This window comes from Mobula birostris, chromosome 8 (genome assembly GCF_030028105.1).
Source record: "Mobula birostris isolate sMobBir1 chromosome 8, sMobBir1.hap1, whole genome shotgun sequence".
NCBI lineage: Eukaryota > Metazoa > Chordata > Chondrichthyes > Myliobatiformes > Myliobatidae > Mobula > Mobula birostris.
The window spans coordinates 43,853,270-43,878,868 of NC_092377.1; positions in this window are offsets into that span (position 1 = coordinate 43,853,270).

The window sequence follows — 25,599 nt, forward strand, 5'->3', positions numbered from 1 at the left end:
CCTCAGGGGTCAGTGCAGTAGAGCAGATCAGTAGAGTTACTTGCTTGAAGAAGTATTGGTTAAGATCTAGTTTCTCATACACTTCAATGAACAAATCAAGAATAACTTGGAGCCAGGTCTTCCAATGTATGGAATTCCAAAATCCCAATAATGGGAGGCCTGGCACGAGAAGAGGTGTCATATATTTGCATAATTCAGTTCACCCTGTTCTTTTGCTTCATGATAATCTTTTTTATTGAATCATTAAATTGATGAACTCAGTGAAGGGGGTTGCAAAATTGCCCATGTTAAGTTGCTGCAGGAGGTAATAATTATAATAGAACAACTATGTAATGTTCCCTTGGACATAAAACAATAAATAAAGAGATAAACAAATAAATGGAACAAGTAATACAAATGCAGATAAAGCAACATAAAAATGTAATCTTTAAACTAAAAATCAATCTGTGGTTATTCATCCTGTGATTTGAGAAGGAAATGTCTCTCAATTTTAGGAGGTGTAGTTAACACAAGACCTTATCTGTTCTTTCTCTTGGACATAAAAGATTTTATGCCATTATTTCAATAAGGAACAAATGAATTATCTCTGGTATCTTAACCCGTACCTATCTTTCACCACAAGCATCATTAAAACAGATGATATGTTCATTATTATTTTGCAGCCTGTGGGGAGCTTGCTACCTACAGTTGGGCTGCTGTATTTCTTAGCTTGCAGCAATGACTATACATCAAGTATGTATTTCATTGACCTTGAAGTGTTTTGAGATGTCCAGGAATGAATATTAGAGGCATTACACTGTATAAATTCAACACTTTCATTGGCAAAAATAAAACAATGCAGAATCTGAAACTCTAAAGCAAAAAAAAAATGTTCAGTAGGTCAGGCCACATCTGTGCGAGGAGAAACAGATTTCCAGCACTGTTCTCTTTCCACAAACACAGCCTGGCCTGTTGAGTATTTCCAGTATTTTCAGTAATTGCAACACTTTCATTATGTCAAAAGGGGTCAATGTTCAGGAATGTGAAATGGAAGATAATATTTTTAGGTAGGCTGAGAAAAGGAACACAAAAGGAGGCTGACTCAAAATTGAAGACTGATAGGAGAGAAGGTTTGAAGATATAACTGAAGCAGTGGAAAAGCTATGTCTCAAAGTGATGAAGAGGAATTGCTGTCTAAAGTAAGCTAACAATTCTGGAGTCAGGAATCAAAAATAATGGGGGCAGATGTGCAGGAAAATGACACAGAGGACAATGATCAGCCATAAGGTTATTGAAAAGCAGAGCAGGCACCAAAAGGCTGAATGGCCTACTCTTGTTTCTTATGCTCTAAGCTAAAATCTATTTCGCAGAAAACATTGTTCATAAACTCAGGACATTCAAAGCAGATCACTTCAAATGATTAATTTCTGAAGTGTAGTCAATGATGAGATGTGGGGAAAAAGGCAGACATTTGAAGGTAAGTAAGCTAATAATGTAAAATAAGATACAGAAAGATTTTTCAGATATACAGTATAAAAAGTTAAAAAGAGTTGATAATGGATATCAGACCACTGGAAAATGATGTGGAGGGAAAAAGAAATGGTGGATGAACTTAATTTTTGTCAGTTAGCCTGAGTTCAGTGGTTGGAAAGATGTTGGAGTCTATTATTAAGGAAGAAGCTACGGGGTACTTGGGGGCACATGACAAAATAGGCCAAAGTCAGTATGAATTCCTTAAGGGTAAATCTTGTTCAAATCTGTTGGAATTCTCTGAGGAAATAACAGGAAGGATAGACAAAGAAGAGTCAGATGATGTTTATTTGAATTTTCAGAAGGCCTTTGACAAAGTGCCACACACGAGGCTGCTTAACAAGATAAGAGCCCATGGTATTACTGGAAAGATACTAGTATGGATAGAAAATTGGCAGCAAAAAGTGAGAATAAAGGGGGCCTTTCCTGGTTGGCTGCCAGTTCTAGACGGAAAGGGAGAGAAAGACATTCGAGTTTTAAAAAAAGGCAGAAAATGAACAAAATTCACAGGTTCATAAACAAAGAGGTGATGATAATAATAAATAAAAAAATAGAAATTGCTGGCTAAATCAGAAAGATAGGTATGGTGATTGTACAACGGATAACTGGCTGATGTATACTGAACAAATTGAGCAGTATTTTGAAGCCAATTAAATAGCCAATGAAAAATGAGTGCCAGTTTTGCTAAGGTGGAAAAGCGTACAGTTTGCTTGGAAGTTTAATACTCCAACCAAACCAGCCAAAATGAGCTTTGCTGATATTGTGAAAGTAACGCAGGAGCTTTTAGAACCAAAGCCATTGTAGATTGCAAAATGCTTCAGGTTTCATAAGCAGAATCAAAAAGAAGGGGAGTCCATTTCAGTGCACGTGGCTGAATTGAAGTGATTGTCCAAGCATTGTCAGTTCAGTGATGGGCTTAATGATGCACTGAGTGATCACACAAAATGCTGGAGGAACTCAGCAGACCAGGCAGCATTTAGGAAAAGAGTACAGTCGACGATTTGGGCCGAAACCCTTCGGCAGGAATGGAGAACAATAGAACTGAGGAGTAGATTTAAAAGGTGGGGGGTGGGGCAGGAGGAGTGAGAGAAACACAAGGTGTTAGGTGAAACCTGAAGGGGAGGGATGAAGTAAAGAGCTGGGAAGTAAATTGGTGAAAGAGATAGAAGGCCATGGAAGAAAGAAAAGGGGGGAGGAGCTCCAGAGGGGGCGATGTTTGGGCAAGGAGATAAGGTGAGAGAGGGAAAAGGGGATGGAAAATGGTAAAGTGGGGGGGGGGCATTACTGGAAGTTTGAGAAATCGATGTTCATGCCATCAGGTTGGAGGCTACCCAAACGGAATATAAGGTGGTGTTCCTCCAATCTAAGAGTGGCCTCATCACGACAGTGGAGGAGGCCATGAATCGACATACCAGAATGGGAATGGGAAGTGGAATTAAAATGGGTGACCACTGGGAAATCCTGTTTTTTTACAGCGGATGGAACATAGGTGCTCAGCGAAGCAGTCTCTCAATCCACGATGGGTCTTATCGATATACAGGAAGCCACACCGGGAGCACCAGCACAGTATATGACCCCAACAGACTCACAGGTAAGGTGTCGCCTCACCTGGAAGGACTGTTTAGGACCCTGAATGGTAGTGAGAGAGGAGATGTAGAGACAGGTGTAGCACTTGTTCTGCTTGCAAGGATAAGTGCCAGGAGGGAGATCAGCTCCCTTGTCCATTCATCCCTCCTCACTAATCTCAGGATTTTATTGCTATAATAGACTTATTGTTTGAGGAGCATCTGCACCTGCATTCTGGCTAGGTGCTGTCAGACTGCCCAGGCACTCTTGATACTTGGATGACATCATTGTTACCAGTAAGGGTGACAAGGAAATTTTCCAAAATTTCAAGACAGTGTTAAATAGATTAGAAGATCATGGGTTCACAGCCCAATGCGACAAATGTGAATTCTTTAAACCAAGCATCACTTACAGTGGTCATGCCATTGACACACATGCATTACACAGTGTGCTGAGAAAATTTAAGCAGTGATAGTTGCCTGAAGGCCAAAGGATGTGTCACAGTTGTGACCCATTATATGATTTGTCAATTACTATAACAGGTTCCTGCCAAACCTGGCTACTGTGCTCCACCTCTTGAACTCATTACTACAGAAGAGGAAGAAATGGCAATGGACAAAGCAGTATGAAGTGGTTTTCCAATAGGCAAAGGAAATAGTGACGTCAGACACCGTACTCACACATTATGATTCACATTATCCAATGAAGCTTGTCTGTGATGCCTTGCCTATGGTATAGGTTCAGTCATGTTGCATGTTATGAATGATGGAAGTGAATGCCTCATAGCCTTTTTATCATGTTCCCTTACCACATCAGAGAAAAATTATGCACAGATTGACATAGAGGCCTTGAGACTGGTTTGAGATATAAACCATTTCAACCAGTACCTGTACAGGAGAGAATTTACTCTCATTACTGATCATCAACTACCACTGTCCATTTTAAGTGCACTGAAGGGCGTTCCACTAACAGCAGGAACATGACTGCAGACATGGGCTCTATCTCTTGGAGAACACAATTACAAGACCAAATTCAGGAAGACAGCTAATCATGGAAATACTGATGGATTGACCCATTCACTCTTGGAGTAGGAAATACCTGAAAAAAATTACAGAATTACAGAATACTCCTCTTGACATATTCTCCCTAATACAAATCGAAAGTCACTCTGTTACAGCAGAGATGATCTAAAGGAAAATCAGATAGACCTCACACTGTCTCCCATCTACATTGCAACATAAAATGACTGGAATGTGCAGCAGAAATTCCTGTTCCCCCATTGTTACCAGTGCTGGGATGAACTTGCCCTTTACAGAGGTTGCTTTATGTGGGGATTGAGAGTAGTTGTGCCATCCAATCTGAGAGCTAAAGCTTTGGAGAACTTATGTACTGGTTGGCGTGGTCAAAATTAAAGTGTTAGTTTAAAGTTGACTCTAATGGCCTGGGATAGATCAGTAGATTGAATGGCTTGCCATGCGCTGTTTGGATGTCAACACATCCAAAAGATGCCAAGAGCAGTGCCTCTCTATCCCTGGGAATGGCCTGCATTTCCCTGGCAGAGGATTCATGTGGACTTTGCTGGACCATTCATGGACACAAATTACTTGGTAGTAGTGGATGCAGCTACAAAGTGGTCAGAGTGTTCCCAGTAGCTTCCACTTCAGCCTCACACACTGTTGATGTGTTTGCGAGGCCTCTTCTCAAAGACTGGTGTTCCAGAACACTTAGTCAGTGATAATGGACCACAGTTTGTTGTGGAACAGCTTCAATCGTTCTTGAAACTTAATGGAATAAGACATATTACATGTTGGTGCAAAGATTTGCCCAGAGTCTTAAGAACACACTTGTGAGCAATGTCAGCAGAACACACTACACTGACACTACATCAGAGGCTTTCCAATTTTCTCCTTGCTTATCGAAATGCAGTACACTCCACAACCTACAACTCACCAGCTATGGTCTTTCTGGGACACCTCTTGCACGCAGACTTGGATCTCCTCAGACCCAGTGGTAGGAGTATGCAGGACAAACAGCTCAGACAAATTGAAGGCTCCTCAGACAAGGAAGTTCGATGTTCCACTCCTGGACAAGCAATCATAGTGAGGGACTACAGAGGTGATTAAAGGTAGGTGCTTGGAAATATTGAGGACACATCTGTACCATTCTCCTACACAGTGGAGATTGCATGTGATGTCATCTAGAGATGACACATTGAGCGGTTGAGCGCAGAGTCAATTGTTCGAAAGGAATGATGTCTAGAGCTGTCAGAACCACTTCCTGCAGTCCCAGAATCAACTCCTTCAACCATCATGGAGGAGGCTCCAGAACCTAAGATTATTTCATAGCCACAAGTCTCACCTGCCAGCAGTGACCCCCCCATCCCACAAGAGTAAGTAATCCTCCACAGCGATTTTACACACATACGCACGCACACACATATATACTGTGTGTGTGTGTATATATATATTCATTTTGTATTATGTATATTATGTTGGATTTGTAGCTAAGCAGGGAAGGGTGTTGTGTACTTAATATTTCAGTAATATTGTAAATAAATTGATTAAGCATTCTTTGTTGTTTACATAATTCATTAATGGCTTATGTGTAAACGTATGTGAATGGTATATATCATTACACCACCACGCCATATGTGAGCACCTCCCAAAAATAAAATTAAGTGTACATGTTCTCTCGGGCTTCTATGTTTTTCTTTTGATTAGCTTCCACAGTTACAATACACTGTGTACATATATCTATTGATGCTTCTGGACACACCTTCAGTGATGTTCCTGGAATCATTGGGTGTTTCGGGTCTTTCAACATCATACAGCCTCCTCCAGGTGGCCCAGCCAGGGCAGATCAGACCCCAGCTTGTGTCCAGATGGCTAGCTACTTATGACTCCATGGCTCCCCTCTTTTGAGCCACAGCCACCTTGAGGCCCTCTCTACTGCATCGGTGATACTGCGGATGGCATCCTCTTCCTCTCTCCCTCAATGCCCAAAATGCTGAAGGCTGTAACTAAAGAACGTGCTATGAATCCCCTACAACCAACCTCCACTGGGAGACACCTCGCTCTCCATCCAGCCTGCTGACAGTTGCTGACCAGTCCGGCGTACTTGGAGAGCTTCCTTTCAAAGGCCTCCTCCAAGCTATCTTCCCATGGGACTGTCAGCTCCAGCAGCACCACTTGCTTAGTAGACTCAGACACTAGGACAATGTCTGGTCGCAGGGTGGTGGCTGCGATATGGTTGGGGAACTTCAGCTGCCCTTCGAGGTCCACCAACAGCTGCCAGTCCCTTGCAGAGGTCAGAATGCCTGCAGATGTTCTTTTGGCGGGTATTGGCTGCTCCCCAGCTCTGACAAAGGCAATGGTCTGCTTGGAGGGTCGGGACCGCTTCGCCCACTCAACTCCTGCGCTGACGGCTTCAGCGATGGTCTTCAGGACCTGATCATGCCTCCATCTGTACTGTCCCTCACCAAGTGCCCTTGCACAGCCGCTGAGGATGTGCTCCAGGGTTCCTCGCTTGGAGCACAGTGGGCACGTAGATGACTCTGCCTTGGCCCATGTGTGCAGGTTTGATGGGCTTGGAAGCACATTGTACACTGCCTGGATGAGAAATTGGATGCGGTGTGGTTCGGCTTTCCAAAATCAGCCCAGGTCACTTTCCTCTCAACCGCATTCTCCCATCTTGTCCAAGCTCCCTGTTACTTCATTCTCACCGCCTTGCAGGCTCTCATCTCCTCCACTACTGCTCTCGCCTTCTCCTGAACTAGACGACGCCTTTCCTTCCCTCTGGTGTCCATTTGGGGAGTTGGAAAGGATCCTAGCCCAGCTCGTCCTTGTGTGACCACTCCCACCAGCCTCCTGTGACGCAGCCTCGCCTCTGCCTCCTGAACAGCTTCCTCTGCCCTCCGCTTCCTGCCAGTACTTACTTGGATCCCTGTTCTAGCCACCTTCGGGTCACTTGAGTCCCTATACTGTAGCACTTCTCTGGCTCTTGTTACCTTGAATTCTTCCTCCAAGGACTTGAAGGGTAGTTGCAGTTTGTTGTGGTGTCCATAGAGTGCGATGCTGCTCAGGCTCTTTGGCAGCCCCAGCCATCTCCTGAGGTGGTTGCTAACCCTCCTCTCTAAGGTTTCGACTGCCGAGATCGGAACTGCATAGAGGAGGAGGGGCCACAGGATTCTGGGAAGAATGCCATGCTGATACACCCAGGCTTTAAACTTCCCAGGTAGGCCAGACTTGTCCACAGATTTCAGCCAGCCATCCAACTCGGTGCAGGTTGCCTGAATGGATGTTGTGTCCCTTAAAGAGCTGTCAAAAACTTTGCCTAAGTTCTTGACTGGCTTTTCTGTGATGGTTGGGATGGCTGTGCCTGCGATGCTGAACCGGAGCTTGTTCTCCACCTTCCCTTTCCTCAGCATCATCGATCTTGGTTTGGCAGGTTTGAAACGCATCCGGGCCCACTCCACCAGCTTTTCGAGCCCTTGCAGAATCCTCCGGCAGCCTGAGACTGATTCTGTGGTGACTGTGAGGTCATCCATGAATGCCCTGATAGGTGGTTGCCGTTGAGCGGAATTCATTCTGGGCCCTCTGCACTCTGGTTCAGCAGACTTAGTGAGCATGTTCATGGCTAGGGAGAACAGTGTCACTGAGATAGTGCACCCTGTGATGATGCCGACCTCCACCTTGTGCCAGGTTGATGTAATTGCTCCTGAAGAGACCCTCATCCTGAAGTTGCTGTAATAATCAGCGATAAGGTCTCTGATTCTGCTGGGGATGTGATATTTGGTCAGTGTGAGCTACACCAGCTTGTGCGGAATGGAGCCATATGCATTTGCCAGGTCGAGCCACAACACTGACAGGTTGCCCTTGTTCTCTCTGGCCTCCCTGATGAGCTGTGTCACCACACCGATGTGCTCCAGACAGCCCGGCATCCCTGAAATGCCACCCTTCTGGACTGATGTATCAATATAGGTATTCTTTGCTAGGTAGATGCACAGCCGGTTAGAAACTGCACTGAAGAAGATCTTCGCCTCGACACACAGCAGGGAGATGGTGCGAAACTGATCTATCTGGGTGACATTTTCCTCCTTCGGGATCCACACCACTTCAGCCACTGTCCACTGTTCTGGGATCTTCCCCCTTCTCCAGAAGATTCTCAGGATCTTCCACAGACGCAGCAGGAGTTTGGGGCAGTTCTTGTACAATTTGTACGAGGTGTTGCTTGATCCTGGAGCCGAGCTTTCCCTTGCTTTGCGGATGACCTCTCTGACTTCCTTTAGTTGCAGCTCTGACATGTCGAACTGCACATCCGGTTCAGGTGGGTCTATTAGGATGTCGCACTCTCCCAACTCCTGCTCTCTTTCAGGATCATTATATATCTTCTTCAGATGTTGGTCTATGTCTTCCTGCGAGCAGGCCAGTTTCCCACTGCGCTTCTCCCCCAGCAACTCCTTGGTGAACTTGAAGGGGTTGGTGATAAAGGCAGCACGTTTTCGAGCCCTTTCACGACGCCGCCTCCGATGCCACTCTGCCTGGCGGAGGACCCTGATCTTCTTTCGTAGTATGCACATCAGCTGGGCCAAGCCAATGCGCTGCTCTTCTCCTGCCTCCTTGTATTGGGACTTCAGCGCTTTCATTTCCTGCCTGATGTTGTGGATCCTCAATGCTCTTTGGTTCTTCAAGTAAGATGTTTTGGAGCCTTCCTTCTCCTCTTCTCCGAACCGTTCAGCTGCGATACTAACAATAATTGTTGTCATGGCTTGCAGCTTCCTATCAACCCCTCCCTTCGCCAGTGCCTCCAGAATTTGGTTAACATTTTCATCAAACTGCTTCCACAGTGAAGTCATGTTAGCTGCAGGCCATTTGATCCGCATCCTGTTAGACTTCATGTTTGAGGGATTAGTTTGCAACACTTGGAGGTTCCGGGCCTATGGGGTGACTCCGGACTTGGCCCCTCCTTCGTCTCACCAGGTTGGAGACCTGCGCATTGTGCTGCTCCTGCTCCCGCCAAACACTTCATCCTCGCTTTGTGGATCTTCAAGCCGCGATTGTTCTTGCAGATTTTGCCACATGCACACTGCTTCCTCATCATCGTTCATTGCCTGTGTCTGATGTCGTTGTGTCCATCCGACTGGGGTGCTCATCCTCCCCCCCCCCCCCTCAGGCACCCCTGGGGGTATCTTTTCCTTAGATTCTTTGTAGCTTTTGTGGGGGTCCTCCTCTCAGAGGACGCAGATTGGGTTGCCAGCCTGTTCTGCCCTGGTTGCCGTCTCTCCGGGCTGTTACTGACTCTCCAGTAGTCACCACTCTTTTCGCGTTGTCACCCAGCCTTTCCTGGTTGTCACTGATTAACTCAGGGTGTAAGCTGTGTACATACATCTATTGATGCTTCTGGACACATCTTCAGTGATGTTCCTGGAATCAACGGGTGCTAACAGGTAGTGTTGAGGAAGCGGAGTGTCTGCAGTAGACAGAATGGAAAAATGGGCTAAGAACTGGCATGTGGAATATAGTGTAGGGAAGTGCATGAGATGCACTTTAGTAGAAGGAATAAAGACATGGACTATTTTCTAAATAGGGAGATAACTCAAAAATCAGAGATGTAAAGAGAATTGGGAGCCCTCATGCAGGATACCCTAAAGATTAACTTGCAGTTTGAGTCGGTGGTAAGGAAGGCAAATTCATTTTGAGAGGACTGGAATACAAAAGGAAGGATGCCATACTGAATCCTTTATAAGGCGTTGGTCAGTCTGCACTTGTAGTATTATGAGCAGTTTTGTGCCCCTTATCTAAGAAAAGATATGCTGGGATTGGAGAGGGTCCAGAGGAGGTTCACAAGAATGATCATAGGAATGAAAGTGTTAACAAACAAAGAGTTTTTGATGGCTCTGGGCCCGTACAAGCTGGAGTTTACAAGAGGGATCTCATTGAAAAGTATCGAATATTGGAAGTTCGAGAAAAAGTGGATGTGGAAAAGATGTTTCCTAGAGTGGGTAAGTCTAGGACCAGAGGGAAAAGCCTCAGAATAAAAGGATACACATTAAGAACAGAGATAGAGGAAAATTTCTTTAGCCAGAGGGTGATGAATCTGTGGGATTCATTGCCACAGATGGCTGTGCAGGCCAAGTCATTGTGTATACTTAAGGCAGAGGTTGATAGGTTCTTGATCAATCAGGGCATCAAATGTTACAGGGAGAAGGCAGATTCAGTCTGTAGGATAATAAATCAGCCATGGTGGCATGGCAGTGTAATATTATTGGGCCAGATAGCCTAATTTGGGTCATATATGTTATGGTTTTATGGTTATTGTGAAGGTGGCAAGGTCTGCTAACAACTGAGTAACTGGTGGTTCCATTTTGTGGCATTAGCTGAGAGTCGCTTTCCTGTTTTTTGTATCGTAATTATTTCTGTCCTGCTAAAAGTGCAGAGGAAAACCTGAGATTAATTGTTCAGCTAAAAGACAGTGGTCTGGATATTCTGTAGAGCATTTGGCATAATTTATATGTGGTATGTGACTGAATATCTGAATAAAACATTTTTGTTGAGGAAGACGGAAGATTTGCCATTTGAATGGTAAAACTTAAGATTTTCCTCTTGAGGCACTACGGGTGCAGGTAATGGTGTCCAGCTGTGTGTAGCTTTCAGGATTAGTTTTGTCACATGAGACCGAGGTCAGAATAGGTTCCAGGCTGTGGCAGGCTACCTCCATGCCAGATTCAGTCTGTGGAATCTGCAACTAGGAACCCTTCTTGAGTAGGCCCTTCACCTCTTATTGGCTACATCTTGCACTGGCTTGCTTTGTACCTCCTCACTCAAGCTATAGTCATGACACACATGCTTTACTTTCCCATTTGCTAGCCAAACTCTTACCATCATTTCATATTCCCTTATAATCTGATAGGACCCATCAGATACTGAATTCACCAAGAATGACGGATAACTGGAAACCCTTTTACTTGGCCTCCATCTCCCAGAATTTCATCTCATTTCCCCAACATGAGTTAAATTTTAAGGTATGCAAACTTTTGTGGTGCACAAGGCCCATGGTGCAATAGACTTCTATAGTGCTGTGCCTTGAAATAGAGTTTGTCTGTTTTGCAATACTGGCTGAAGACATGTTTCCAGGTCCCAAATGTTCCATGTCCAATACCTTCAGCAGTGAGAGGACAACTTACTTAGTACTGCTCTGAAACCTAGGAAGACAATGGAATCCTGGTCACGAATGATAGAATCACAAGAAGCACATGAATGTTGAGACAAATGGAGCTAATGAGTGGAATGTTATTGGTATTGGAAACTTTTTTCAGACAAATATTCAGACAATATATATAGATTATGATGAGCAATACACACAAAAAAGCTGGTGAACGCAGCAGGCCAGGCAGCATCTATGGGAAGAGGTACAGTCGACGTTTCGGGCCAAGACCTTTCGTCAGGACTAATTGAAAGAAGAAATAGTAAGAGATTTGAAAGTGGGAGGGGGAGGGGAAGATCCAAAATGATAGGAGAAGACAGGAGGGGGAGGGATAAAGCCAAGAGCTGGAAAGTTGTTTGGCAAAAGGTATACCAGGCTGGAGATGCAGTTGGGCGGGGGGGGGGGGCTGGTATCTTCTCTCAGGATGAGGCTTTTCATTCCAGGATGAAGGAGATGTCCTCCTTTTTTAGAGAAAGGGGCTTCCCTTCCTCCACCATCAACTCTGCCCTCCAACGCATCTCTCCCATTTCACACACTTCTGCTCTCACCCCATCCTCCCAATTCCCCATGTCCTCACCTACCATCCTACCAGCCTCCGCGTCGAACATATAATTCTCCGTAACTGCCACCACCTCCAACAGGATCCCACCACTAAGCACATCTTTCCCTCCCCCCCTTTCTGCTTTCTGCAGGGATCGCTCCCTATGTGACTCCCTTGTCCATTCGTCCCCCCATCCCTTCCCACCAATCTCCTTCCCGGCACTTATCCATGTAAGCAGAACGAGTGCTACACATGCCCTTACACTTCCTCCCTGACCACCATTCAGGGCCCCAGACAGTCCTTCCAGGTGAGGCGACACTTCACCTGTGAGTCAGCTAGGGTGATATACTGTGTCCGGTGCTCCCGATGTGGCCTCCGATGTGGCCTTCTGTATATTGGCGAGACCCAACGCAGGCTGGGAGACCGTTTCACTGAACACCTATGCTCTGTCCACCAGAGAAAGCAGGATCTCCCAGTGGCCACATATTTTAATTCCACGTCCCATTCCCATTCTGATATGTCTATCCACGGCCTCCTCTACTGTCAAGATGAAGCCACACTCAGGTTAGAGGAACAGCACCTTATATTCCGTCTGGGTAGCCTCCAACCTGATGGCATGAACATTGACTTCTCTAACTTCCGTTAATACCCCAGCTCCCCTTCGTACCCATCCCTTATTTATTTATTTATTGATTGATTGATCGATCTATTTATTTATTTATTATTTTTCTTTTCCCCTTTTTTTCTCTCTTTTTTCTCCCTCTGTCCCTCTCACTATAACTCCTTGCCCATCCTCTGGGCTCCCCCTCCCTTTCTTTCTCCTTGGCCTCCCATCCCATGATCCTCTCCCTTATCCAGCATGGTATCCCTTTTGCCAATCAACTTCCCAGCTCTTGGCTCCATTCCTCCCCCTCCTGTCTTCTCCTATCATTTAGGATCTCCCCCTCCCCTTCCCACTTTCAAATCTCTTACTAGCTCTTCTTTCAGTTAGTCCTGACAAAGGGTCTCCGCCTGAAACGTCGACTGTACCTCTTTCTATAGATGCTGCCTGGTCTGCTGCATTCACCAGCATTTTTTGTGTGTGTTGCTTGAATTTCCAGCATCTGCAGATTTCCTCGTGTTTAGATTATGATGGAGCTGACTAGATTTACAACCTTCTGCATCTTCTTTCGGTCCTGTGCAGTATCCCCTCCATACCAGACAGTGATGCAGCCTGTCAGAATGCTCTCCACGGTACCCTCTGTAGAAGTTTTTGAGTGTATTTGTTGACATGCCAAAACTCTTCAAACTTCTAATGAAATATAGTCACTGTCTTGCCTTCTTTATAACTGCATCGATTTGTTGGGACCAGGTTAGATCCTCAGAGATCTTGACACGCAGGAACTTGAAGCTGCTCACTCTCTCCACCTGATCCCTCTATGAGGATCGGTATGTGTTCCTTCCTCTTACCCTTCCTGAAGTCCACAGTCAAATCTTTCGTCTTATTGATGTTGAGTGCCAGGTTGTTGCTGCGACAACACTCCACTAGTTGGCATATCTCACTCCTGTACATTCACTCGTCACCGTCTGAGATTCTACCAAAAGCAGTTATGTTTATCAGCAAATATATAGATGGTATTTGAGCTATGCCTAGCCACACAGTCATGGGTATAGAGAGAACAGAGCAGTGGGCTAAGCACCCACCCCTGAGATGCACCAGTGTTGTTCATCAGCGAGGAGGAGATGTTATCACCAATCTGCACAGATTGTGATCTTCTGGTTAGGAGGTTGAGGATCCAATTGAGGGAGGTACAGTGGCCCAGCTTCTGTAATTTTTCAGTCAGGACTGTGGGAATGATGGTATTAAATGTTGAGCTGTAGTCAATGAACAGCATCTCGACATACGTGTTTGTGCTGTCCAGGTGGTCTAAAGCTGTGTGAAGAGCCACTGAGATTGCATTTGCAGTTGACCTATTGTGGCGATAGGCAAATTGCAATGGGGCCAGGTCCTTGTTGAGGCAGGAGTTCAGTCTAGTCTTGACCAACCTCTCATAGCATTTCATTACTGTCAATGTGAGAGCTATCAGGCGATAGTCATTAAGGCAGCTCTCATTATTCTTCTTAGGCACTGGTATAATTGTTGCTTTTTTGAAGCAAGTGAGAACTTCTGCCCTTAGCAGTGAGAGGTTGAAAATGTTCTTGAATACTCACGCCAGTTGGTTGGCACAGGTTTTCAGAGCCTTACCAGGTATTCCATCGAGACCTTATGATGATTAATTTATTTAAGAGTTTAAGCTATAGCTTGCTCTTGGTATTATTTTTATGTATTCATACATTGACATCTTTCAAACTCTCGGGTGGTGTTTTGTTGAGGTGCCGAGTATGCCAATAAGTTAAGTGAGAGTAGGGGGTATATATTCTTTGCCTTCTGTCAAGATGAAAGATTCAACACTGGTGATGAAGCACAGGATGAGTTTAAATGTTAGAAGAGTCAATGCTGGTAAACAGCTCCAATAGTAGTTGCTGCGATGAAGTAGCTATCCCAACTAAACTATTGCTTCTTAGAACAAATAAAACTTATATTGCCTGCTCTATTGGTTGACAAAGAAATATGTGTCTCAGTGAGTATAGGTTGGTGAATTTATGAAATCAAACACTTACATAGTGAATTGATTCTTAAGAATGATGTACAATTTTTTTAGTTATGAATGTAATTTATACATAATTTTACTGTACTTTATTCAAAATTATTTTAATGTTTTGTTGAGGAATTGTTTATTGAGTGAGAACAGTAAAAGAAGCGATAACCTTATCAAAGGTATAAAGTATACAGTTCAGCTGCAAGCATTATAATGGCAGTTAGCTCAGACTTCTGCTTCAGTTCAGTCCCTTTGTCCTTGAAATATGAAGCAAGAAATTTTTATGGCCCTTTTGCATTATTATATAATGTGTCATGCTGTGCTTTTAATGATCCAAATGGATTTTCACAAGGCATTGCCCAAGTCTTGAAAAAACATAATAAAAATGAATCAAATTGTAGTTATTGAATTTCAACATAATATTGTTGGCGTTTTTGAAATGGTACTTCCATAAGTGCTTATTGGGAAATTGTGGGCATAGTTTCCACAAATTTCCATCTATTATGTAAGGAAAATAATAGGGAGAGCATGTATGATTTCCAAATCTGTAGCTCTTGAGGTAATACTCCATGCTGAGTGCAAAGATTTATAAGTTAACTTGATAGGTCAATGTACATTGGATAATAGTAATGTTTGAAGTTTGTACTACATTAGTGGTTCTTTAATGGTGTTATTCACGGTAATTTGGGCAAGGGGCAGTTTTTTTTTCATAACAGATGTCTCTATGTTTTTTTCATTACAACAAGCAAGGTGAAGTTGATCCTTTATCCAGTTGGACATGAGTTTATTAAGGCCAAAATATCACCACAGATAAAAAAAAATTTAGACATGATTGTAGTTCCTTTTCCAAGCTTTATTATCCATATCGTGCATGCTACTTTTTTCAATAGTAGGAATGTTTATATGATTTAGTGGATAACGTCATAACTGATATGTACAATTCAACTTATTAAACAGTGGTCTAGTCTATTATTTCAGTTTTAAATGACGTAATTTTATGAATTTTACAGTAGTGTATAGTCAGCCTTTGATCTTCACTTTCTGCTTTCCAGTATTAACTTTTTCTGTGCCTCTGTCCTGATTTTCTTCTGTTACAAAGTCATAGAGCACTATAGCACAGAAACAGGCCCTTCATCCATCTAGTCCATGCCGGCCTGGTATTCTGCCTCGTCTCACGTATTTGCACTCTCAGCTGATAGCCCTCTATACTCCTCTCATGCAGGTACCTATCCAAACTTCTCTTAAATGTAACCATTGAACCTGCATCTAACACTTCCACTGCTAGTTTATTCCACACTTGCACCACACTCTGAGTGAAGAAGTTTCCCCTTTAATTCTTCATCTTTCTCCCTAAACCTATGACTTTTAGTTCTAGTCTCACCTAAACAGAGGGGGAATAGGCTGCATGCACTCAGTCTATCTATACCTTTTATAACTTTGTATACCTGTATAAGATCTCCCTCATTCTCTTGTGTTCTTTGGAATAAAATTTTAACCCATTCAGTCTTGTTCTATAACTCAGCTCTGCAAGTCCTGGTACCATCTTTCCCTTTAACTCTCTTTTTTTTATTTCTTGGTTCCATCATTGAAACAGGGAGGGGATTAAGAATTATGGTAGACTGGCACGGGAGAGGAGCTGAGGCCTGAGCCAGATAAGACAAAATCATATTTAATGTCAGGATAAGATTATAGGTGCAGTGGCCTGTTCTTGCTGATGTTTTTTTTTTGTGTTGTTCTTATTCTGTTCAGTGTTTTTTTCCCTTTTAGACTTTTGTCTGGGAAACTGGAAATGGGATTGGAGTCATGCCCTTTACTACTTGCATTTCACCTCCACTTCTTCCCAATTACTCATCTTTCCAAGGCATCCAAACTTTTCCTATTCTTTCCCCATTCCTCTTCCTACTCAGACTTTGAACTTCCTTCTTGCATGCTCAATTTGCTCCAAATAGACACATTGGCTCTCCTTCAGAGTACCGGAAGGCTGCAGACAACCATCATGTATCCCAAAGCACATTGGTCCAGGTTTGATTGGCATAAATTCCATGTTCCTCAAAGCTATAAAAACTAGCAGTATCTGATGCTATCTGACACCTCAACTCCCCACCCAGTCAAAACCTTACCTCTTTGTGCCTGGAGTTGTGGGGCCTTCAGTTTGCTTCATGCAGCCTGCTAGTTCAGTGTTAGTAATACAGCTTTCAATATTCAGTGGTCTGTCTCTCATTTCATCAGCTAGCTTTCTTGATGTAGGCTCAAAGTTCAAAGTAAATTTTTTATCTATGTACATATACATCATCATATACTATGATGGATATTCACTTCTTGGCCTGTAGGACTCTTTCTCTTTTTTGGTTGTTTGCTGATCTTGCCTTCTAAACACAGCATCTGCTACTTGAACTATCACGAACAGATATAAGTTTCCAACTAACAATTGTTTGACTTCTCGTCATAAAAGGAAGTCAGTCTTCAGTTCTTGAAATGTAAAAGGCAAGTATTAATCACCTTGAGGTTAAAACAAGTATTGTCTAAAGCCCAGCTTTGCAAAGAAGCTTTGTTGAAAGTAGACATTCTATCTTGGAAAAGTAATGACACCAGATTTACTACTGCTCAAGATGAAGTATAAGACAATGGGTTGTTAAATTTGTGTTTTTCAGACAAGCTGACTCTTAAGTTGCTTAGTTCAAGGAAGTTTGTAGAAAAGGTGGATAATATTACTTAGCATATCAATAGCTATGATGTGTTTACAGTTGGAAGGTTTTGTGAGGAAGTATACAGTTTTTCAACATTAATGGTAGGGAGCTAAAGAGCTATGTCTCCAAAATGCTTTTAGACCTTTTGTGTTGAAAGGACATCTGAGGAAATATCATATATATGTGAAGCCACCCAAGTGGTAGAAAAAGGGTATAAATGTAGAGAGCAGTTCGGGCTTATTCGGAGCGGTTGAAGAACAGCAAGAAGAATGATAGGAAGAAGGAGTGAATAGAATCTATTCCCCTAGTTTTGCTGTCTGCCACAGACGACATGCTCGTCTGCATCATGGTATGTATTTTTAGTTTATAGGAATTATGCATATATTTTGGAAATCCTTTGTGTTTTAGAAACTGTTTGCAATTGGGAAATAAATACTTAAGATAGAAATCTTCAGTGAGTTTTAAGAATTTAAGAATAGCTGGATAACTGGAAGTATCTTCTCTTTGTTAGGGAGAGGGGACTCACCACTCAAATAGAGGGCATTGGCAGCTAAAATACACCCCAGAGAGTAAACAGTGAAGTAATCTAGTCTTTGAAGATTAGGTAGTTATGGTATTGTCTCCCTTTGGTGAGTGTATTTGTGGCTATTCATATCCAATAGGGTTTAAAATGCTTGTTTGAGTTTAGAACCTTCACAGTCAGCAAACCCAATACTGTCACAATACTACCTTGAGATTTATGTTCTTGCAGGCATTTATAGGAAAATGAAGAAATAGAATTTATGAAAAAGTTTAAATAACGACTGGCAAACAACCAACATGCAGAAGAAGAAAATTGTGCAAATAATAAAAAGAAATTAAATCAAGAGTACTGAGAACATGAGTTGTAGAGTCCTTCAGAGTGAGTCTATAAGTTGTGGAGTCGGTTCTATATTGAGGGAAGTAAAGTTATTCACAGTGGTTGTAGGATAATAACTGTTCTTGATTACTGACTACAGGAGGAGGTAACTGACCTCATCAGGGAATGGAAGGTGGAGAAGGTCGGTAACTTTAAATTCCTTGGTGTTATAGTCTCAGAGATTGTGCCCTGGTACCAACGTGTCAGAGCCATTACAAAGAAGGCACGTCAGTGCCTTTACTTTCTGAGAGGCTTGCACAGATTCAGCATGTCATTGAAAACTTTAACAAACTTCTACAAAGACATATGTATTGACTGGTTGCATCAGATATAGAAACACCAATGCCTGCAAAAACCTGCAAGAAGAAGTGGGTACAGCCCAGTCGAGCCCAGTCCCTCCCCACCATTGAGTTCCTCTACAAGGAGTGATATGGCGGCACAGTAGTGTAACGGTTAGCGTAATGCTATTACTGTGCCAGTGAGCCAGGTTCAATTCCCATCTCTGGAAGGAGTTTGTACATTCTCACTGTGACCAAGTGGGTTTCCTCTTGGTGCTGTGGTTTCCTCCCACATTCCAAAGACATACGGGGCAGTAGGTTAATTGGTCACATGAGTGTAATTAGGCAGTGCAGGCTCGTTGGGCCATAAGGGCTTGTTACTCTGCTGTATCTCTAAATAAAAACAAGAAAGCAGCATTCACCATTGAGAAAGCTTTTGCCACATTGGCCTTCATAAATCAAGCTGTGTACATACATCTATTGATGCTTCTGGACACATCTTCAGTGATGTTCCTGGAATCATCGGGTGTTTCGGGTCTTTCAACATCATACAACCTCCTCCAGGTGACCCAGCCGGGGCTGATCAGACCCCAGCTTGTGTCCAGATGGCTAGCTACTTATGACTCCATGGCTCCTCTCTTTTGAGCCACAGCCATCTTGAGGCCCTTCATAAATCAAAGTACTGAATATGGAGTTGGAATTTTATGTTGAAATTGTATAAGGCATTGGTGAGGCCTAATCTGGAGTACTGTGTGCAGTTTTTGTCACCTACCTACAGGAAAAATGTAAGTATGATTAAAAGAGTACAGAGAAATTTGCAAGGACGTTGCTGGACCTAAGTTACTGTATAAGGAAACATTGAATAGGTTAGAGATTTATTCCCTAGAACATAGAAGATTGAGTGGAGATTTGATAGAGGTATACAAAATTATGAGGGGTACAGAGAGGGTAAATATATGTTCTCAATATTATTTATTTATTATAATTATTATTGTTATTCTTTTTTATTTGCGCAGTTTTGCATACTGATTGACAGTTTTTATGTGTAGTTTTTTCATTGAATCCATTGTATTTCTTTATATCTGCTGTGAATGCCTGTGAAGAAATGAATCTCAGTGTTGTGTGTGGTAATGTATACAGTGTGCACTTCAATAATAAATTTACATTGAACTTTGTAACTGGTGGTGTGGGACCTAGGACTCCTATACCTCTTGTCTGATGGTAGTCGTGAGAAGAGAGCATGGTCTGGCTGATAGATGCTGCTTTCTTATGGTGGCGCTCCTTGTAAATGTGCTTAATGATGGGGAGGGCTTTGCCTGTGATGGACTGGGCTGTGATGTAACCAGTGAGGATACTCTCCATTGTGCCTCTATAGAAGTCTGTCAAAAAATTCAGATAACGTGAAGAATCTACATAAGCCCGAAAGAGAATAGAAGCTTTGCTGTGCCTTCTTTGTGATGGCCTTTATATGTTAGTCCCAGTACAATGATATAGTAACACTAAGGAATTTAAAGTTATTGACCTTATCTTCCTCTGATCCCTGAAGATGTGTCCAGAAGCATAACGAACACTTATTGTGTGTGCCTGCCTCTCCATCAGTACAATTAATTATGTCTATAGAAAAGAGATTTCCAGTTTGAACATCTGTAGTAAAAAAACAACTGAAACAAGATACTGTTCAAGCAATATTTACAAGTGTTAAGGAATCCAATAAATATTTTAAATGTTTTATAGTTTCAGCATATTAATCTACATGTTGTATATATATTTATATTTTATATTTTAAACCACAAATTTGTAATCACAATTTATTTGCAATCTGATTATTGTTCAATCCCAGGGAAATTGGCTTGGGGTCTTCCACTGTATTTTTAATTTGAACTGAAACAAATCTATGATTAATGGATCCCCATGTGCTTTCTGTTTCACCCTCAGCATTTTATTTATAAAGAAATATTGAATTTTTCTTGAAATAAAACTCTTTAAATTTGTCTGCCAAATTTTCTTTAAATAAAGTTGGAAAAACAGCTAACTATTTGGCTAACAAGTTGTTACTTGCTGAGTGTTCTGTGAGCAGAAGTATTAAGTTCAAGCTCAGTCTTTTGGGGGAGATTAAGGCCTTCAACCTAAAACATCAATGAAGATGTTAAAAGACACGAAGTTCAGTAACTAAATTTAAACTTAAACGATTGCTGCTTTCTGGAGTAAAAGTCAGGCTTCCTGGAGCATTGTGGCTGGAAAATATCACAGAGCCCATTCATCTCTGCCAGGTTGCAAAACCAGTGACCTTTAATGAAGGGGAGAGGCAAAAGCTTCCCTTTATCTGTGATATATCTATCACAGTCTCTGTATAGTCTGTCAATACTTTTTTATAACATTTATTTGACTCCTAATCTATTTGCCTTTGTCTGCTAGGTATAAAGCTCAACATTCCATTGCCCCTCCTGATTGTTTTCTGTAGCTGTTCATGACATTTAATGTGTCATAATAATTGGCCTAAGCCTCCTCAGTCTTCTACTATTTCCAGCTCTACAAGTAGAATCTGTTTAATCCTTTTTAGGTGAAATGCTGATTACAAATTTTTCCAGATTGAAATCTATTTGCTACTGTTTGCCAATTTACTAAATCGATTACATCTCTTTGTGATTACCCAGCTTAGTTGCCTGTCCTTCTATTCCATCATTTCTAAATAACTCCCTCAATTTCTTGCAGATGGGAAGGCTTCATCTGCCGCAAACGTGGACCTCCCAATTTATTCCTGCTGTATAGCTTATTAATCACGCTGTGGGTTGGACACTAGCAGTGTATCTAATTGTATTCACATGTTGAAAGCACTAATCTTTTGTATTTTCAAAGGAGAAGCATGCCCACAACTGAAGGTCCTATTACTGTACTTGAGGCACCATCAATCAAGTCAGGCAGCATCCGCAGAGGGAAATGGACAGTGAACGTTTCGGATTGAGACCCTTATCTCAGCCAGAATGAGGGTCCTGACCCAAAATATTCACCGTCCATTTCCCTCTGCAGATGCTGCCTGAACCGTTGCGTTCCTCCTACAGTTTCCAGATTCTAGCATCTGCAATCACTTGTGTCTTCATAAAGAAACAGTTCTTAAAATGTTGCTGGTGAAGTCAACAGCTGATGTGAAGAAGGAAGAACTCAATGGCTTGATTCTAAATGAACCAGATAGTCAGCTTGCATTCTTTTTGTTTATCTCTACCCCTTCACTCAGGAACAGCACATCAGTAGTAATATGGCACTGTAATGACTCTTAAGGAAAGCATTTTTCCCGCCCTGTGTAACTTTGGTTACAGACTTGTTTGAATCAAAAGCCAGTGGGCATCCCTGAAAGTTTTCTTGCTGGAAATTAAAAAAGATATTTCATATTTTCAAATCATGCTTAACTCATGATCAATGCAGTTATCAATAATGTATAATAATGTGTTGATCATCCATATTTAGCTGTGAACCAACTCCAGCTGCAATGGATGTCTGTGTTCTCTGATATAACTCTTAAGATTTTACGATATTAATCTGTCATATGTGATGGTTCTTCTGACCTTAAATACACTGAAATACTTAACAAGGGATAGGTTCCAAACAAAAACTTCAATGAAAATGTTAAAAGGCATGGAAATGGTTTAGTTACTAAATATAAACTTAAATGTTTGCTGAAAAAGGATCTAGTGCTGTCTTGGTGTATATGACGAAATGTTTGCTGCTTTCAGGACTAAAAGCTAGGCTTCTGGTGGCAGTAAATATCACAGAGCCCATTCACCTCTGCCAAGTTTCTACACTTTCGTGCTTATGACACAAATCAACGAAGTTTGTTAAAATGGGATAAATTTCAATTAATATTTATGTATTTAAAGTAATGCCAAAGGTTTCAAAGGTACATTTAATGTCAGTGAGATGTATACAATATACATCCTGAAATGCATCCACAGAAACAGAGGAGTGCCCCTAAAGAATGAAGAACAGTTAAATGTTAGAACCCCAATGTCCCCCTCAGTTCCCCTCTCTGCCGCGCTTAAGTGGCAGAAAGCAACACTCCCCACTGGTTTATGATGTTAAAAGTCTATTGCGTCACTTTTTTCTGAGCTCTGTGCCCAAAGATCTTGGGTCTCTGGGCAGACAGCCAGAGATCTTCCATCTCCAATGACACACTAATCTCCTGCAGAGGCACCGACCTCCAATCCCCCTGTCTCCAGAGCCACGAAATATCAGTCCTCTGAAGGCGAGCGAAGTTCTTAGGCTGAGCCCGTGGCGTGTCGAACAACGGCCATTCGTGAAACTCTGGGAGCGGCTCCCATTCCCACAAAGAACCGTAGTCAGCGTATAACACCAAGTCAGGGTCTTCAAAAGAACCCTGAAAGGGAAAAGTAGAGATATTAAAGATGGAAATAGAGCTGTTCCTGAAGATGCAAGCAAAGGAGTCGCCATTAGACGGTATTATTCCTCCTAAGCTCCTCTCCAGATTAAAGTGAAAATAAAAGTTGCAGTTTCCTGAAATAAAACCAACTCTTTCTTTTTCCAAAATGCAAAGAAGTGTCCCCTTTATAGTCAGTGATACAATAAGTGGATAACAGGGTTATTATAGAGTGAATGAAACTCAGTTTATAGATGATAGTTGATTTCTGAAAATTACTGCATTTCTTATTCTTCCTGTCTCAATTTTAATGACAAAAAATTAGACACATTACTTTCCAGAAGAATCATTTGTTTAAAAAAAGATATTTAATGCATGAAATCAAAGGACTATACCAAATATTAATAGTGCCCATTATGAAATTAGCCCAGGCACTTTCATATTGTATTCAATCTTGCCCAAAAAATAAATTAAAGGGAATCAAAAAAAAATTAATTCAGGTTAAGATAGCACTACCGAATGTGTGCAACAGCTTCCTGGCAGTCAAAAAGCTAAGTAATCTGACTAAAAACATCATTAAAAATGCCTTTTCTGAGGTAAACTGTTTTAAATTATCGCCGCAAGCATTGAAGGGGCGAGCGATGGCGAGGCGAGTTCAGAGGATGAATTATTGCAGGTGGAGTTCCAATGCCTGTACAGCTGGCCCGGGAGTAAGGTTGGATTGCTCAGAGCGCCTTAAAGAGAAGTCGGGGCCCAGGCAGAGGAGATTTGATTTCAATGCTCGTGCATCTGGATCAAGATTGGATTGCTCTGGGAGCTAAGCTGATATGAAGAGCTTGAGAGTGGCTTTGGACTAGGCAACAAAATCTGGGCCCAGAGTGAGTCTCTGGTCAGCGCGGTCTAGGCTTGGAGCAAGTTGCTGGGCAGCGAAATCTGGGCCTGGAGTAATTCACTGGGCAGTGAAATCTGGTCCCGGAGCGAGTCTCTGGAAAGTGTGTTCTTGGCCTGGGGCACTTTGCAGCAGTAGTGCCAGGGTCCTAGTGCAACGTCGTCGTCGTGGCTATCCCTTGAGGTTGAGGATGATGGTCTTCATTCTGTTGATCTACTTATGGGCTCTCAAGTGGCTTATGAGTCCAATCTTGGCTTTGAAAATTCTTCGGCATTCAGGACAGGTAGTTCCAGATGGCAGATCGGGCTTTGGTTGTTGCTGCCTCTCTTCCCATTTTCTTCTCTTTTCTTCAAATTCTGCACATCTGTTGGCTTCGAGAGTTGCTGCTCCTTCTCGGATGATGGCTTGCCAGAGTTTCCTGTCCTTGGCATTGGTTTCCCAACTGTTGATGTCGATGTTACGTTTCTTCATGTTGGCTTTTAAGATGTCTTTGAATCTCTTCTGTTGTCCACCTCTTTTACATTTGCCTTCTTGAAGCTGGGAGTAGAAGAATTGTTTCGGCAGATGTTCGTCTTTCATCCGAACAACATGACCGCTCCATCTTAGTTGGTTCTTGATGACGTAGGCTTCAATGCTTGTTGTTTTTGCTTCATTTAGCACACTGATGTTGGTTCTTCTATCTTCCCAGCTGATATTTAAGATGTTTCGAAGACAGCGTTGATGGAACTTTTCAAGCGCCTTCAGATGTCGTCAGTATGTTGTCCAGGAGCGTTGGGATTACCACTGCTTTGTACACTAACATTTTGGTGTCTGTTCGGATGTCACGATCATGAAAGACTCTTGTTCGGAGACGTCCAAAAGCTGTTCCAGCGCATTTAAGACGATGTTGGATCTCGTCATGGAGGTCAACATTGGAGGAGGGGTGACTTCCAAGATACGGAAAGTGGTCCACGTTTTCAAGGGTTGTTTTGCCAAGTTGAATTGATGGTTCTATCTGATTTGTCTCAATTGGTGCCGGTTGATAGATGATCTGAGTCTTCTTGGAATCGATGGTAAGTCCAAGTTTCGTGTATGCACGGTTGAGGGCAGTCAGAATCTGTTGTAGGTGGTTTTCTGAAAGAGCGGCAACACTGTTGTCATCTGCGTATTGGAACTCGATGAGGGAACTCGTGGATGTCTTCGTTTTGGATTTGAGACAGGCAAGATTGAAAAGTCTGCCATCTGTTCTGTAGACAATTTCGATTCCTGGGGGTAGGTCGTCCTTGATAATGTGGATGATTGTCGCAATGAAGATGGTGAACAAAGTTGGGGCAATCATGCACCCCTGTTTTACTCCTGACCTAACCTGAAAAGGCTCACAGTTACTGTTGCTGACCATAACTGTGGCAAGCATGCCATCATGGAGGAGTCTCAGGATTCGAATGTGCTTTTCAGGGCATCCATAGGTGGATAGGACATCCCATAGGAGCTCCCTTGATACCGAGTCAAAGGCTTTGGTGAGGTCGATGGATGCCATGTACAAACGTTGAAGTTGTTCACGACATTTTTCTTGTAGGTGTCACATTGTGAAGATCATGTTGATTGCTCCACGTGATGGTCTAAAACCGGCTTGTGTCTCCAGAAGGATCTCAGCTGAAGGCTTGAGCTAGTTGTTCATGATGCGGGTGAGGATCTTTCCTGCTGTTGCTAACAGGGAAATTCCACGATAGTTTCCGCATTCAGATCGATCGCCTTTCCTTTTGTAGATGGTAACGACTGCTGAGTCTCTAAGGTCTGCTGGTACGTCTTCATTTATCCAGATCTTGATGAGAAGTTGATGCAGTTGATAATGAAGTGAGTTACCTCCAATTTTGTAGACCTCGGCTGCTTACGCTGTTTACACAATTTAAACATAATTTAAAAACATCAGAGGGGTGAGCCAATTTCACTCACTCTCTGCTATGTTCACTCCTCTCTCCAGGGCGTGGAGCCTTTTGCTGTTCCATCATTAGGTCAATTTTGATGCCGGCCCATATAGACAGAAAAGACAGGGTTTCTGTTGG